The sequence below is a fragment of the Pinus tabuliformis genome, chromosome X, assembly GCF_031772625.1.
Source record: "Pinus tabuliformis cultivar Carrire ecotype Pingquan chromosome X, CPIR1, whole genome shotgun sequence".
Lineage (NCBI taxonomy): Eukaryota > Viridiplantae > Streptophyta > Pinopsida > Pinales > Pinaceae > Pinus > Pinus tabuliformis.
In genome coordinates this window covers 907,795,131-907,812,686 of record NC_142308.1, presented here as the reverse complement: position 1 = coordinate 907,812,686, position 17,556 = coordinate 907,795,131, and the positions used below count along the sequence as shown (strand labels likewise).

Sequence of the window (17,556 nt, the reverse complement as noted above, 5' to 3'; positions counted from 1 at the left end):
TGTATTTAAAACACTGACTGTCTCTTCAATAACAAACAAGATAGCTATGAAGAATACTTGAATCCTTCGTTGTCTGAGTCTTCTGTCTGCCTGAGAAGTTTTGCTGCAGCAACAACCTTCTCCCTTCAGCTGCTTTAACTTCCTTAAAGAGCCTGGTCCTGCTCTGATACCACTCTTGGGTATTTTTGATGGGAAAATACCAAAACCAAATAAAAATAACCACCACAGAGGCAATGCTCTGTTTCTTCTATCCAGGATCTTTTGCAGAGAACCTCTTTAAAAAAAAATTAACTCAGAACACAGTCCATTACACAGTCACAACACATTTCTATTGATTTAAAACAAAAAGACTGATACATATTTCATCCTCTGTGCAGAGAGGGATTTACAAAACAAACTCTGTTTCTTTCTCTTTTGTTTTCCACTGCTATGGATGTTACATAAACAACCCTCTGTTCTTCAATGGCTAAATCAAGACATTACATTCCAATTTCTATATCGCACTATTGTGCATTCACAAAAGAAAATCGCACTATCGTGCGTAGCCACCACTCACAACACAAAAAAAAACTACACAGAACTACTGCCGCACACCACTTACATAACATATATATAAAAACATATATAAAAATAACATATGGGACGTATGCCCATCACCACATTAAAAGCCGCCACCTAATTTTACGTAGACACATTAAATTTCATGACCTTTCTTCCGCGGCGGTCAACCAAAAAAAAAATTCATTTTGACGCGGGCGGGGTCAGCTGACGTCACTTCGGTGCCACGTGTCGCCACCTCATTCGTCGGGCCCAGTCGTTAAAGTCTGCGCAGCTTCGCACAGATCCGAGCCTCCTGACCCGATCCAATGCAATTCGCACGTCGAGGTCGTGCAAACAAAACGACCTTTAGCGGCCGGGGAGAGGGCGGTTTTCGGCGTCGTACTAGGGACGCGTGGTGGAGTGTGATTGTGGCGGCACCCCCGCTACGGAAACCGCCTTCGCCGAAAGGTGGTGCGGGGAGACCGGGGTGGTTTTCCTCAAGCTGTCGCGCTGTTCAAAATTAGAATTTAACATCTCTCAAACAGTTGAATGTCAGAAAAAGAGATAGGGTGGACTCTTTGTGTTGGGTTCACTCTCCTTCTGGGGTATATACCCCAAAATTAGGATACAGTCACCAGATAGTAGAAGTCAAGACTTTTTCTATGGTGTTTATTAAAAAACAAAGTGACAACTTGGGACAACTTACAAAAAAATATATAAAGAAGGTCCCAACTGGTGTATTTTATGTAAAAATGCTGAAGAGTCTATCTCACACTTGTTTTTCTTTTTTTCCCTTTCTCACTACATATTTGAGTTAAATCTAGGCAAATATTGAATTGCAACTTGCAGTGGAGAGGAAACAATAGCTTGATTGAGGCTTGGAAGTCACGGTGGGATTCGTCAAACAACGAGACCCTCAGAAACATCTCTCCCCTCATTTGTTGGGGGGTCTAGCTTGCCAGGAACAAAGCCACTTTTAGGGACTCCTCATCCGCACCCAATCTTATTGAGCTGAAGTGGGGGCAATTTATGCTCTCCTTCCATCAAAAGACTTTATTCACGTGCCTCGCAATATCATTGAAGAAGAGATCAATCAACACATTCCTTGGTCTTATTTTGACGGTGCTTCAAAGTGAGGACAGTAGTTGTGGTGGTGGCCTCGTTCTTTTCATAAATGAACATCATTTCATGAAGTCAAAAATTGGTCTAGGCAAAGGATCTAACAATTTTTCTGAACTTCTATCTTTAAAGATTCTACTGTGCTAGGCTCTAGAATATGATTGTTTCTCTCTTCCAGTCTTCGGGGATTCTTTAAATGTTATTAATTGGTTTAATGAAGTTCAAAGATGTCACAACCACACACCTTCCCATTCTAGAAGAAATTCTTCAGATTAAACAAGCTTTTAATAATATATCCTACTGTCATATCTACAGGGAAAGGAACCATGAAGCAAATTTTCTATCCAAGGAAGGTGCTAGAAAGGCTATGAGCGATTGGCAGGTCACGGAACATATGAATGGGACAGTCCAAATTTTCCAGCACCACTCTTTTATAGATATGTGATGCTTTGTGTTTCTCCTCTGTATCAAACTACAAATTATATTTCTCTACCCTTTTTTAACAGTTTGTAAGATATTTGATTTTTTGATGTAAATATTTCGGTTACAAAGGTCAGTTGTTGATTTTTATTTACTGCTAGATAGGACTTATTATGAACAGATCAGTATATATCAGTTCTGCTCCCACGTTGTGTGGACATAACAATTTTGATGTTTGATCTCAGGGTGGTTTTTATCACAGACAAATTATTTGGAGGTTGTACTACTCACGGCTTTGGCCATTGACAGATGGTTTTTTTGCAATGCACATAGTGCATGTATTGTAACTTTTTGTTGCAATTTTTTCTTCAGAAAAAAATAAAAAAGATTGTTTTCCTTAATCTGCAATTCAGGCACCATAAATCTTAATACAACTATTCTAATAAATTGAACTATACAACCCTAGCATCCACGCATCCACATAAATGAGGGTAACGACTCTTTTGCCATCCACATAAATGAGGGTAACAACTCTTTTGCTAAGTCAATCCTGGCATTACAAGAATTTCAAACCATATCATTAATGAATTTCAAACCCTAGCAATAACGAATTTAAAGACTTCAAAGCCTTTCCATTACGCCAGCTAATTACTCAAAAAGGCCAAAACTGTTACACTAAACATAAAATAAAAAAAACAGTATAGATGTTCTACTAAACTAGCAATGGACCTAGAATGTCTTGATTCGCTATTCAGAACCCCGATTAACATAAATATGATGGAATTTTGCTGCGAACGAATAAGTGATCGCCAAAGAAGAAACCCTGGCCACCGCAAAAGAGACCTTGATGCTCCTCGCTCTGTGTTTGTCCAGGGCCAAGTCCAGCAAAATTATCCCCACCCCACCAAGCAAGAACATAAACCCCGACGAGAGCCCTTCGATAATATATTGCCCTTTCACTCTTCCAGATAGGAAGACAACCGGTTTTATGTTCATGTGATAGGACCCTGCATGCTCCCAATGCCCGGTGGCTTGACGATGACATCGTAGATGAAGCTGAAGACCACCAAGAAATAGGTGGCCAAGATGAGGGAGAAGACAATCATCATTGAGGGCAGCAAAAAGGAGGGCACCTTCAGGTGCATGTGGGGTACTCTGAGAGCACTATAAGGAAGCTTCAGGATGAGAAGCAAGGGATCCATTGAAGATGGCGATGATAAGTCTCTTCTTGATGATGTCGAGCTCTGGTGATGAACAAGAACCTCTGTCGACATTTTTCCAGTGACGAAATTTTGCTCAGAGATGAAATTAATGACCGAATTGAGGATGAAGATTTAAGCTTTTGTCTGCGGAAATTGCCTTTGCCCTCTGTCACTTGGGTTTTTGGTGTGACCCTAAGGTATTAGTTACCCAACCTTTAGTTAGCCCGAAACGATGTTGCACGAATAATGAATCCGCTACTATAACACACAAACAAAATTCATCACTCCAATAATGTAAAACTGAATTAAATTTTGATTAAAATTTATCGAGAAAGATGCATTTCAATGCATTTCAATTGTTTTTTATCGTACTTATAACGAGAAATATGTATTTCAATTCATTTCAATAGCTTTTTATCCTACTTATATAAATGGGTTAAAATAATAGTCTGAAATAAATATTATCCCATAAAAATTGAAAAAGTGCATCCTTGTCGAAGTATGAGATACTTTCGATTTACTTCAAAATTTTATTGGAACTTTGATCATACTATTATTTCTACTAGAATTTTGGAGAAATCAATTGTTACTATGACTTTAACTTAATTTAAATCAATATCATTTTATTTTTACTAAAATTTTCTAGAAACCTATTATTGACCATTGTTCATTTCAAATAAATGTTATTATGTACCTAAACTAGCATCTAAGGGTTTAGCTTCCATAGTGGTGCTTCAAGCTTATATACATGTTAGCTAACCCTAATAATATAATTTTTGAACAAGTTTATAAATTGATTCAATTGGTCTCATTTTTATGTTAATAATTCAATCACCTAAATATTGGTGGTGAGATTGAAAATGGGGTTGTTCCTTAATGTTCATGAAACATGAGCCTGATATGTATTTCATGTGGCTTTATTTTAACCTTAGCCTTGATCGTTATTTGAAAAAATTATTTTGCCAAAAGAAAAACCTAGGTCTCCTTGTGGTGAACCCTATGAAAATCGATGGTAAGGCCATGGAGAGTCTTTTTTGTATAATCACTAATGATGGGGGGCATACTTGTAAATAGAATATTAATATACTTGAGAGTTTAGAACTCATGGTGCTCCCATTGTAGATGAATTAAAACCCTAAAACATGTGTTCTAGTTTTGTCCCTTGGCCAAATCTACATGGGCCTTGGCAAAGTCTTTGGGTTGCTAGTGACCCTTGCTAATATTAGATGGAATGCAATATTGTTAGGAAAACATCTTCCTGAGGCCACAAAGTTTCATTCTTCTTGGATTGTTGTTCATGTTGAAGTGTTTTTCTTTTTGCGAAATAAATGCAACGAAATCTTATTTTATGATAAAGAGCCTTCATAAACTTTCTCGTGGTATGATAGCACACTAATTTGTATGAAACTATGCTTGAAGATTATAATGCAAGTGCAAAGGATTTAGGTAAAAGGGGTGTCTTTTTAGAAACAACTAGAATTATACGGTGTTGCCCCTTGCAACATGAGTAACGAGCACCTTGGCCCTTTCGCCACCTAGTCAAACTATTCTTAATGTGGTGATAATAGGTCGTGTCACACGGTTAGTGGACATATTCTTTAAAGGAAGAGACACAAAAATAGCCCCCTTCTTTAGTGAATAACAAAAAATTCTTGAGTATTGTGTCAAGCATTTTTTCAGCATTAAATACTCCTAAGACATGATCCTTTGGTTACTATTGGAGTCTAATCGAAGGGGTAAGGCACAAAATTGAGTTGTCATGTTACCATAAGAAATGCATCCAATAATTAGGTGCCAGTGTGTGCCAACGCGTGCTGGGAAGTGTTAGGGAGTGTGAGGGAAACAAAAGGGTTTACTAGGTCAAATTAATGCATGGAAATGAATGAATAAAAATTTGTGACAAGAAGTGTCACTGAGTTCGAGGTATGCTAAGGAAGGAGTGAGAAGGTGTGGTAGGCAGTGCCAAGGCTTGCTAGAGGCCAGGGCAACATGGCAAGACGTGAGAAATGCCAAGGTGTGCAAAATCATTCTAGGGAGTGTTTGGGAGTGCCAGGTAAACACGAGGGATCACTAGTTTCAAATGCACGGAAATGAATGAATAAGAGTGTGTAATAGGGAGTTTCATCGAGTTCAAGGTGTGCTAATGAGGGAGTGACAAGGAATTATAGAGTGCCAAGGTGGCATGCCAATATGTGCCAAGTGCTAGGGTGTGTCAATGTGTACCAAGGAGTGTCATGGAAACACAAGGGAGAAGTAGCTGAAAATGCATGGAAATTAATGAGAAAGAGTGTGTGATACTGAGTGTTAGTGAGTTTTAGGTGTTCTAAGGAGGGAGTGAAAAGGTTATCTGCTAGGGAGTGCTAAGGAATGCTATAGTTCGACGGCATGACAACGAGTGGTAGTGTGTGTTAGGGAGTGCCAAATCATGCCAAGGAATGTAGGGGATTCTAACATGTGCCACATAGTAGCAAGACATTCTAAGATATGTAACGGGATATGGCATGTCAAGATGTAAACTTTGTTTCATAGTTTTTTTGTTGCCACAGTTGGATGTGAGCCTTGTCTTGGTAACTTGTTAAGTGGGATGAGTTGATATTGAACATGAGTAGCCTAAGATGAGTTACATGTAGTTCTCACGTGAAACAAGGCATGTGTTGAATTTCCATGACAAATGATAATTTAGGTTTTTCTTAGAATCTATGATGCAAACACGATCAAGTGCCACAACACATCTAATTTAATGCACAATGAAATATACACACATCACGGAATCAACTAATGCACTTGATAATTTTTATCTTTTTCAAACCCTTCCTCATTATATTACAAACTATAATAGAATAGGCTAGAGCTCCCATATGAGGGATCATGACCGTTTACAATCACAATGATACAATGAATACAGCTAGAGATTGTGTTAGTCCATTGACAACCAGTCTATCCTTAACAAAACAACACTTTATCTAGTTGCTGATGGTGGCCAGATCCAGGTGGATATTGCTGGTCACCTGGCTATTCCATCTAGATCTCCAGTTACTTTCACTAGTTTCATTTTTTCTTGTAGCATTTACTATTTTTGGCAGTTTTTTGGGTCCTCAACTTCCTGAGCAATTTTTACCCCCTAAATAGATTTTTTTTTAGGTCTAAAACAAGATCGTATTCATAGGATGTAAATTATTTAGCACTCGGAGAGATATTTCTGATGAGGTATCGTACACACCAAGCATAGATAATATGACCAAATTATGACCCTCGGAAGTTGGCTGCCTAGCTAACCCCAACGAGATGCACAAACTCTTCGTGTTTCATCTCCTGAGGTTAGGACTTTGGTTGTTTATGGATTTCTCTTATTGTTTAATAATAAAATGTCCCTTGAGCCTCATTGTAACAGAGTTCAGAGGCATGTATCCGCCAGGTCTCTTCTCAGATATAAGATACCATCGCCCGAGCTATTTTATTTCTATTCTATCTGTAAGCATATTTCAATTCTTTGATATTAATGAAGTGAAGCTTTATTTCTACTACATCTTTGTGTTTATGTTTTTATTTGTATTTTTTCGCATTCCTGCATAAGTCCAAATTAGTGGTATTAGAGAAGTTTTCTCTTTCTCTATTTTTTCTCTTTGCATGTCCCTAATGAGGTCAGGGTATAAGCAGTTAGGGCTCGAATTTGTTGAACCTTTGCAAGACCAACCTCACAAACCATGACGAGCTCCCATGGAAGAAGAAACGGAAGATGGGGGAGAAAGAGATCCTTTCAAAATATTGTTGTAGGAAGCCCTCGAGCAGCATAGGAACGTGATGTTATATGAAAAATGAACAATTTCAGAGGTCAAGCTAATATTTGGCTATTGTTTGTATGTTGGCTATAGTTTATATGTTGGATATAAAAACAATAGACAAACAGTAACTTGACCTCCAAAATTGTTCATTATGCCTTGTATCATTTACATGGAAAATTAAATAAATATTCTCTATGCCAACATAAGATGTAGGAAGAAAAAATCTTAATGAAGCATGTAAACAAACCTTCTTATAGAATTATCTACAATAGGCATGCTTCACATTTTGGATAATCTCTCAATGACTATTATCTTATGTTCTCTTATAGCTGATTATAAACCAAAACAATGGCTTAACTTTATGTCTTCTAAGGCAACCAGTGTTTTCTGTTTATCATAATTTGAATCATGGGATTCATTTTACAACTAAATAACATAAATTATATCCAAAACCGAAATCAAGAAAATTCTATATAGAAGCAGTAGCTATATTGTAGTTGTATGTTACAACCCACACTAAGGTAAATAAAAGAAAATTAATTGTGGATGCATAAGTACCTAATATGGTGTTTAAAATAATTAATGAAAGTTTTGATAATGGAAAAGAGACCATATTAGTCTTAGAAGGCACCCCACACATCGATCATTGACCTCCAATTCATTCAATTGCGATTGAAGGTTGTTAGTATTATGACAAGGAAAGATGCAAGGAATCATTCCCTTGCTTTTGAGTAAATGATTTTTTATAATGGTAATAAAATTACAAATTTGGAAAGATGTTTTTTAGTTGCTTTAACAACCTCTATTTCAGCCTAAAGGCTTGTCGCAAATTAATTCATACTTGGGTTGTGGCTAGTTTGGAAAATACTACAAACCTATTCACTCAGGACATGCTGGTATGGTGCTACCATGCTATTACCTTTTACACGAGCAACTAGAAAATAAATATGCGCAGAACATGTGACTCCTATGTCTTGACCGAGCATGTTTCTTCTTTTTGAAGCTTAAGGATCTAGGTGTAAATAGTCCCATTGATGTCAAGTTATAAAGAAATGATCCAAGTTCATTGACAATCAAATTCATGCATATTCATGGGAGATGGTAACAACCACCATTTTTCCGCTTTAAAGGATCCTTATTTATGTTTCATATCACTGTAGCAGTGACAAGGACATTGCCTTGTTTGCAACAAGATGAATTGCTCACTGATGATACATTGACACATATTTTTTTACCTCAGAGATGTCCTCTTGCAAGAATGGCATGTTATAGAAATAGTCTTCTAGCGAGAAAGGATCACAAGGATCCTTGATGAGAAAGTTCTTCAATATATGCAAGAATCTCAAAAAGAGATTATTCCACTAGAAGTTTGTGGATGCAGTCTGGCATATTGTGGAAGCAAGCATCAAAGAAGTTTACTAATTTAGTTCTGGCATGAAGGCATAATTGAAGTATTTTATCGTCTTGAGAAAGGAGCCTCATCATAAACATTTTATTCAAAGAAAGAGGTAGTTCGTGAAAGAAGTTGACTAGATGACAAAATTAAGGAAAGATATATGCACATATTTAGGTAAGTGCTCTTCTTTATAAAGTAGAATTCATGTATTCATAGATATGGTAGGAAGAGTTAGATGGAGAAATATCTTTGAAATCATGTGCATGCTATGTCTTGGTTAAATACCAGATGAAATAAGGACTCTTCCATCTGGGTAATCAATGTATAGATGCATGATGGTTGTACATAAAACCTGTTGATATTAATGAACATCTGATATGGTCTCTGGTAGGGTCCTACGTTCTATAGTAATAAGGATTTGTTAATCTTTCAAGTCAATCAAGGTAAAAAGCCAAATTTTGGTCTATACTAGAAAATTTTTCCAAGTTATAAAGAAAAGAGTATGAGTCATTGTGTAGGTGTCATTTCTACTCCAACTCCAAAACTGAAGATATCGTTCCATCATATTAGGTCATCTCCATATTTCATGAGTCTTTTGATTAATCTTGGTCCATCAAACCCTATCAATCATACTTTCAACTACTTTCCTCAAAGATTGAATCAAAATTCTGATACTAGGGTTTTTGTTGCGCTTTCCCTTTTCCATGGTTCATAACTTCATTCAGGAGTCAAAGTTCTTCATTTATGATTATACCTCGTTCATCATCCTTCACTGACCATTCTCCATTATTCCCATCATCAAAATTACTTCATTTCATTATTTTACCAAAAAACCCTAAAAATCTACTACGCTTTTACCCTAAGTTTGTGTTTTGACCTTCCCCCCCCCCTCTTTTTCTCGTTATTTTTGAGAAATTCCACTTCTAACATTTCGCTAACACCCATACCTATTCCCCATATTTTTCCCTTCCTACCTCCCTTCCCTCTCATTCCTTTCCCCTAAGTTGCTGCTCTTTTGCACTGCACATTTACCTAGTCACCATGTTATCGTCATAGATCATAAACCTCACACTCGTTTTCCATGAAATTGTTACAAGAGATGAATGTTGATGAAATGAAAAAACCCACTCAATTTCAGCTCAAAATGTTGCACAATTTTCTAGAAATGAGCCATCATCATCTACAACCATTTTTGGCTTTTCTAGATATTTGTGACTCTAATTGGGCTAAAATATATTTTCCAGGTTAATTATGATGATATTAACGTTTTTTGAACATTTACACCCATTTGGATTTACTGTTTTGGCGAAATGCCCAAAATACAATTTCTACAGGAGAGTTGCTATGCTTTTGACTCTGTTTTTATCATCATTTTAGAAATATATTTATGAGCAAATGGAGATGAATTTTGGAAATGGAAAGGAATTTTTTGTTGACCATGGAACCAGTCACAGTAACCTCCTTCAATTTTTTCATAGGTGTTATGCTTAAAGAGATGTAAGTTTGTATTCCTTTCTTCTGTTCTCATTGCACTTCTAGATAGTTAGTTTTGGAATCAAGTTTGAAGAGCCTAAAATGATGTTTTTTCATGTTTTAAGGGATCCAGGGTGTAGTTGACATCTCCAAGTTTCTTCACAAGTCTTCAGAAGGACTCAGAACCTCATTCAAGTCATCAAAATTCCAAGTCAACTATTTGTTGTGCTTCTGTGAGGATTTGTTGCGTTTGTGTGTGACCAAATACAAGATTGAATTCTCAACAAATAGGAATGTAGTTTTGAAAACAGTAGGAGGTTTTTGATAATAACATACCCAAAAATAATCCTCGCTCATTTTTTATAGAGAGGTTACTGTCTTGGAGTTACAGGTGGCACACTGAGACCCGTTTTTCACAATTTCACTAGGCGAGAATTGCTCACAATTTTCTAGAACTTTTTGAAATTGGACTTGTGGACCTCCAATTTGGCATGGTTGACCTAAAATATATTTCGATAATGAATTTTGAAATTTTTTCTATCATATTCCATTATTAGCTCTTTATTTATCACATTTTTAGTTAGTCAAAAACCAAACTATAGATAATAGGATATGCGCAAATTTTGTAAATATTTTAACCATGTGTGCTAGGGAGTGTGAGGGCCAAGTGTGAGGGAAACACAAGGGAGAACTCATTTAAAATTCAAGGAAATGAATTATCAATGAGTTCCAGGTGTGCTAAGGAGGGAGAGAAAAAGTATACTAGCCATTGCCAAGGCATCACAAGGGTGAACTAGGTCAAAATTCTTGGAAATGAACAAATGAGAGTGCAGTGTGCCAAGGAGTGTGAGCGAATTCCAGGTGCCCCAAGGATGAAGTGTGTTAGGATAACTTCAAAATAGGACTTGTAGGATGCAAGCATATGGTTGCGATAAGGTGTGTACAAATTAGTTTCAGACAAAGGGAGAATTTGGGTTGGACACAACATTATTTTGTCAATGACTTCGTTGGGTTCCCAAGCTGCAAAAGACCTAAGGCTATCTATGAGGGCATGATAGATAGCAAGCACCAAGGTGTTCTAGGGAATTTCAGGAACTACTAACACATGATAGACAGTTCCAAGGAATTTTAGGCATTGCAAGGCATGCCAAGTGCTAAGGCATGCTAATAAGTTTCAGGCGCCATGGTGTGACGCCAACACATGCTAGGGAGTGTTAGGGCCAAGTTCTACGGAAACACAATGGAGCAGTAGTTTATAATGCATGGAAATCAATGAATAAGAGTGTGACAAAGAGTTTTAGTCAGTGATTACAAGGTGTGATAAGTGTTATGGAGTCCTAGGGAGTGCCAAATCATTGCAAGAAATGGAGGGGATGCTAACACGTGCTACATAGTGCAAAGGGATGATTAAGTGTGCCAGATGTTATGGCATGTTAAGATGTAAAATTTGTTGCTTAGTTGTTTAATTTTACGACCACGGTTGGATGTGAGCCTTGTCTTCATAACTTGTTAAGTTGGGTAATTTCAAATTATACATGATTAGCCTAAGATGATTTATAGGAAGTTCTTATGTGGACAAGGCATAGTCTAGTTGTAGTAATTGTAACTTGGTCAAGATGTTGTTATAGTTAAGTTGCTCTTATAGTTGACATAGCATTTTTTAGGTTCCCATGTGGCAAAAAATGTAAGGGTAGTTGTGAGGGCATGATAGCTAAGGAGTTTCAGGGCATTCTAAGGAATGAAAAGGTGTGCTAACACATGATAGATAGTTTTGTGGTCTAGTGGTTTGATTTAATTTTATGGTGTTATTTTATTGTCATCTTTGCATAGAACTATTTTTCCTAGTTCGAAACATTACAATCACTGAGTGTGCTAAGCAGGGAGTGACAAGGTATGCTTTGCATTGCTTCCAAGGCATGGCAGAGTTCTAGGGAAGGATACCAATATCTTCCAAGTGCCAAGGTGTGCCAATGCATTCTAAGGAATGTTAGGGAGTGCTAGAGAAAAATAAGAGAGCATTATGTCAAACTCCATGGAAATGAATGAATAAGAGTGTTTGGTAGGGAGTGTCAGTGAGCTCCAAGTGTGATAAGGAGAGAGTCACATGGTATGCTAGGTTGCGCTAAGTCATGCTAGATAGCTAGGGAAACATGCAGCCAAGATGTACAAAGTGCCAGGGTGTGTCAACATGTGCTAAGATGTGTTAGGGAGTGCCAGGGAGACACAAGGAAGCACCAGGTCAAATTAATCCATGAAAATGAACAAATAAGAGTTTTTGACAGGAATTTTCAGTGAGATACAGTTGTGCTGAGGGAGTAACAAGCTATGGTAGGTAGTGCTAAGGTATGCTAGAGGCTAGGGAAACATGCCAAGATGTGCTAGGTTCTAGGGTGTGCCAATGCATGCCAGGGAGTGTTATGGAGTGCTAAGGAAAAAAAGGGATAATTAGCTTCTAATACATGGAAATGAATGAATAAGAGTTTGTGATAGGGAGTGTTACTGAGTTCTAGGTGTGCGAAGGAGGGAGTGACAAGATATGTTAGGTAGTGCCAAGGAATCTAGAGGGCCATGGAAACATACCAAGATGTGCCATGTTCCAGGGTGTGTGAACGCGTGTCAGTAAATGTTAGGGAGTGTCACAAAAATAGAAGGGAGAGCTATTTCAAATTGCATGGAAATGAAGTTATAAGAGTGTGTGATATCGATTTTCAATGAGTTCCAAGTGTTCTAAGGAAGGAGTGACAAGGTTATATGGTAGCCAGTGCTAAGGCATGCTAGAGTGCTAGGGCATGTTAGAGAGTCGTAGGGTGTGCTAGAGAGTGCAAAGCATGCCAAGAAATGTAGGGGATGCTAAGGCACGCCACATAGGTCTAAGGGACTATTAGACGTGCCATGTGTTATGGCATGTCAGGATGTAAACTGTGTTTCTTAGTTGTTTTATGGCCATGGTTGGACGTGAGCCTTGAATTGGTAACTTGTTAGGTTGGATGAGTCAATATTGGACATGAGTAGCCTAATATGTGTTATAGGTACCTCTTAGGTGAACCAGGCATAGTCTAGTTGTAGTAACTATAACTTGGTTAAGTTGTTGTACCCGGGGCAGGACTTGGTTGGGTTACATCCAAGTCTAAAAAAAGTAATGGTAGTTGTGATTGCATGAGAGCTAAGGAGTGCTAGGGCATGTCAATGAATGAAAAGTTGTGCTAAGACATGGCAGACAATGTCAATGGATTGTGAGGAGTGTTAGGGAGGGTCAGGGGAACACAAGGGAGAACTAGGTAAAAATGTTTGGAAATGAACAAATAAGAGTATGTGCCAAGGAGTGTCAGTGAATTTGAGGTGTCCCAAGGATGAAGTTTTTTAGGAGAAGTTCAGAATAGGACTTGCAGGAGGCAAGCCTATTGTTGTGATAAGGCATGTACAAAGAAATTTCAGAGAAAGGAAGACTTTGGGTTAGGCACAATATTGTTTTGGTAATGAATTGGTTGGGTTCCTAAGTCACAAAAAAAGTAAGGTTATCTATGAGGGTGTTATTGTCAGTCACTTCAATCTGTCACCAATGATCCAATATTCTCTTACAAGGTGTTGTTACAGTGTCAATTGAAATTTTGTTTCATTTCAGTGAGCCTTCAAATAAAAATTTGGTCACTAGCTAGTGTGTCTAGGGTTATTTCCACTCTCTCAAGAATTTCATATGCCGGTCACTTTCATCACACAGTTGAGTCTACCATCATGAAAAAATAATTAATATCACTTCATTCACATCATCATGGTCCCCACTAAACTTAGTGTCACCATTAGATCATTAGGGCTAAGGTCACAAAATTAGTCATTTCATGTATAAATCCAGCAAATGAGGAGTAGAAATAGGTAAATTTGTTCAATAACACTAGATTTCAAATGTAATTTATGTTTTTAGATGTAATGATGTTCCTAAGATTCTAAAGTTACAAGAAGAGGTCCTAAGGCTATCAAACTAAAAACGAAAGTGAGTTGGTGAGGTGGGCCATCCTACCTCATTAATCACTTAGACACCAAAAGAAACGTATAAAAGCACATGGAGGAGCTTATTCACACTCACTTGCACTTATGTACAATCCTAGCATTGAGCTCCTCCCTCTCCTTTGCAAAAAATTGTGATTCCATTTCCCTCACTAGCAAAAATCCTCTGTCATTGCACACAGAGAGCCTTCATTGCACACCTGGACAATGCATTGCAAACGGGAAGCCTTTGCTGTGCACAGGGTAGAGTTGTCCAAAACTATTGTTTGACCACCAAAATTCATTTATGAATGCTCATATTTAGTGATTTGATCCTCCAAGCTCTATAAAAAGTAATTTTAATCATTTTCATGCCCTCCTTTTCCTCGTATGTCAAGAAAATGATGAAATACTTATTATTCTAGGGTTTACATGATTTTCATTGTTTTTATGGTCAAATAATGAGTTGCTGCCATCAAACCTATATTCCTTTTACCTAAACCTTTTTTTGCAGCTAATATTTCATTTCCATCCATCCCAAAGACTTCTCCCCTTATTTTATATCATTTTCCTCTAAACCCTAATCTACCCTATCTCTTTCTAAGATAGGCTTGTGTTTTGGCCTTTTCCACCCCCTCCCCTCATCATTTCAAAAAATTACTTTTCCCCCTACTAAATGACACCATCCCCTACCTTCCTAAATTTCCTTACAAATTCAGGCAATCCTAAGCTCATTATACCACCTCATTCCCTCACAACAACAAATTTCATTGTTTTTGCTTGCCTTTCACCTAACATTTGAAGTATGGAGCCTCACTCATCACCATCACAGAATAGGAAGTACAACAAGGGGGGAAAGATACTGAGGTTTGAGCCCTCTAATTTCAATGAAATCACCTCATCCCCATTTGCCATGAAATGCTTTGAAGATGTAAATTGTTTAGGGTTATTTCAAAGAGTGCAGGAAGTAGGTTACCATGAGCATCCCACAAATACATTTTCCCTAACCTTGAAAGAAGACAAGATCACCATTGTAGGAACAGATTTCATGTTTTCAGAGGATAAAATCTCTCAAGCTACAGGAATACCAAACCATGGTGAAAACTAGTTCAAAGGCATGAACCTAGACCTAGAATAGTACAAACCCTACTCGAAATCACAATACAAAGGAGCTCACTCACATGTTTTCCCATTCAGATACTTGCTGGAGAGATATGCACCATTTATGATGGTTGTCATGAAGTTATTCACATGTGAGGGAAGATTTTCTATGTTATATCAATACCACATAAGACTACTCATGCACTTTGCAATGACGAAGTCCCTAAATTTGTCTAGCTACTTGTCTAGGAGCCTAACCAAAATGTATGAAAGGATGAAATTGAAAGGAAAAGTGCATTATCCAAACCTTTTTCACCATAACCTAATAAAGGTTATAATACTCCATCCATTGAAAGAGAAGAACATGACATGGGACACCTTCATTGAGGCAGCCTTGAAAATACATATAACCACTTCACGAAGTCGACACAAAACCATGTCAGTACAACCCATGGAGGTGGGGTCATCAAGCAAACATGATGAGGTTTCCAAGGCACCTAGGACTGAGGTGACCAAGTCATATCAGAAAGGTAGAAGCCTTTTTTTTTCTACTCAAATTGAGGAAGGGGCCAATCCTACTACATTAGTAGAACAAGGATCACCATCACATCACGAGGCTGCTTTGCATGATGAGGAGCCCATTGAGCATGACTTTGACCTAGTTGACTTGGAGGCACATGATGAGCATCAAACCCTACAACAAGTCATCAAAGAGAAGGTTTCTCAGATCATGGAGCTCAAGGACAATTTTGGAAGGTCCAAATTCATCATTTCATTCCTTGAGCAAGAAAATAGTCAACTTAAGGAAAAATCGCTAGTCATGGAGAAAGAGAAATTCAAAGCCAAGAAACAAGAGATGAAAGGAAAGGCAGTGGTGGACCATGAGGACATTGAAGAGCATGAAGGACACGTGCCAGGGAAGAGGCCAAGGACAATGGGCTTTAGGAAGGAATTTCATAGGGAAAGAGAACAAAAGTCGTCAATGGAAGAATTGACCTTTGGAGAGAGGATTATCATGGAAAGAAATGAGGACAGGGAGTTTTCACTTGAAAAAGTCAATTTCCACCTTGAGAAACTCCTTGAGAAGGCTAATAGGTATAAAAAGTTTCAAAATAAAATGGAGATCTATTATTACAAAAGGAATCATGTTGTCGAGGTGAAAATCAACCAGTTGAAGGAAAAACTCAAGGAAACCTCAATCAACCAAGAGGAGAAGGGTAAGTTATATTTTCTTGCTGAAGCATCCATGATTGCATAAAATACCTCATCAGGAATATCTAGACAAAATTTTGGAGTATTTGGAGAAAATTTTGTGTTTTGGTGCAAACTGGTGTAAACTTCCAATTTTTTGGCAATTTTCTCTCTAGGAGCACAGTGAGCTCAAGTTGCGCTTATTCCTAAATGCTCCAAATGATGGAAACTAAACATTTTTGGAAATATTATGACCCCCTCTCAAAATGAATTTTCCCACTTTCCTAGTTTGGGGCTCCTTTTTTTAGAAATTTTCAAAAAAGAGGCCAAAAATCATGTTTCTGCCCCTCTTTTTCCATTTCTCTATGCACCTGGAGATAGATTGGGAGAATAGCCATATATTAGCCAAAAATGGGTCATTTTAAGTGAAAAAATACTCTAAAGACATATAAAATCTCCCTTACTTTCATAAATATATTTGGCCTTCATAGAGACACTAAAAAATGGCTTCCAACAGCTCGCTCCACACTTGGAAATTTCTGAGATTTTTGTAAAATTCTCACTATGTAAGTTTTTGTAATTCCTAGTTTGACTTTGGTAAAAGTAAAAAGGGTGAAGTAGATGAATGTGAGGGGTGAAAGTAAATATAAATAATTGTTTTTTATTCTTTTTAAGTTGCTTTGATGTAAATTTGACCTCATTTATGAGAGAGTTTGGATTTAAAGTTAATTGTTGAAGTTGTTTTTAACTTCACTAGACATTAGTGTTTGGTTAGAACACCTCATGGAATAGTTCCTAGAGTCATGGATTCAACCCCTAAGACTGGGGAAATGTTGTTTTGTTCTTTATGTATCAGTTTCTCAGTGATAGAACATGTTGGATTTCAGAGGAGAGAACTATTGTAGCTTGTGCTTCGACATTTTCTGGAAATCAAAAGATGCAGTTTGCAACTATTATCTAGGAATTCATGTGAAATAATTTTGTGATGTTATTTTTTCTGTATTATAGCTTGATATAAAATTTATTTATCTTCTCTTTCCATTCATCAGTTCTTCAATGGTTTTCCTTACAGTTTATAAACAAAATTCATTGCATAAATCTTTGTTTTGATGGAAAAATCATTATGTGTTATTTTCTTTCTTGCTTATAGAATTCATGTTTCATGTTCATTAATACCTTTTTCTTCTTCAAAACACTACACTACACTGACAAACCCTAAGATCCATAACAAAATTAATGCTACCTTGCTCATTTATATTTTTTCTTCTATAACCCTTTTATCCTCTGACCTAGCTACCTCATTTTTCTCCCTTATCCAGCAACAAAACCCTAAATTTTCCAAAACCCACCT

General features: G+C 37.3%; 1 pseudogene; it reads right to left on the bottom strand.

The window, feature by feature from the left end:
- Positions 1–817: 817 nt before the first annotated feature.
- LOC149142628 (uncharacterized) lies at positions 818–3,353 on the bottom strand (annotated as a pseudogene).
- Positions 3,354–17,556: the final 14,203 nt, after the last annotated feature.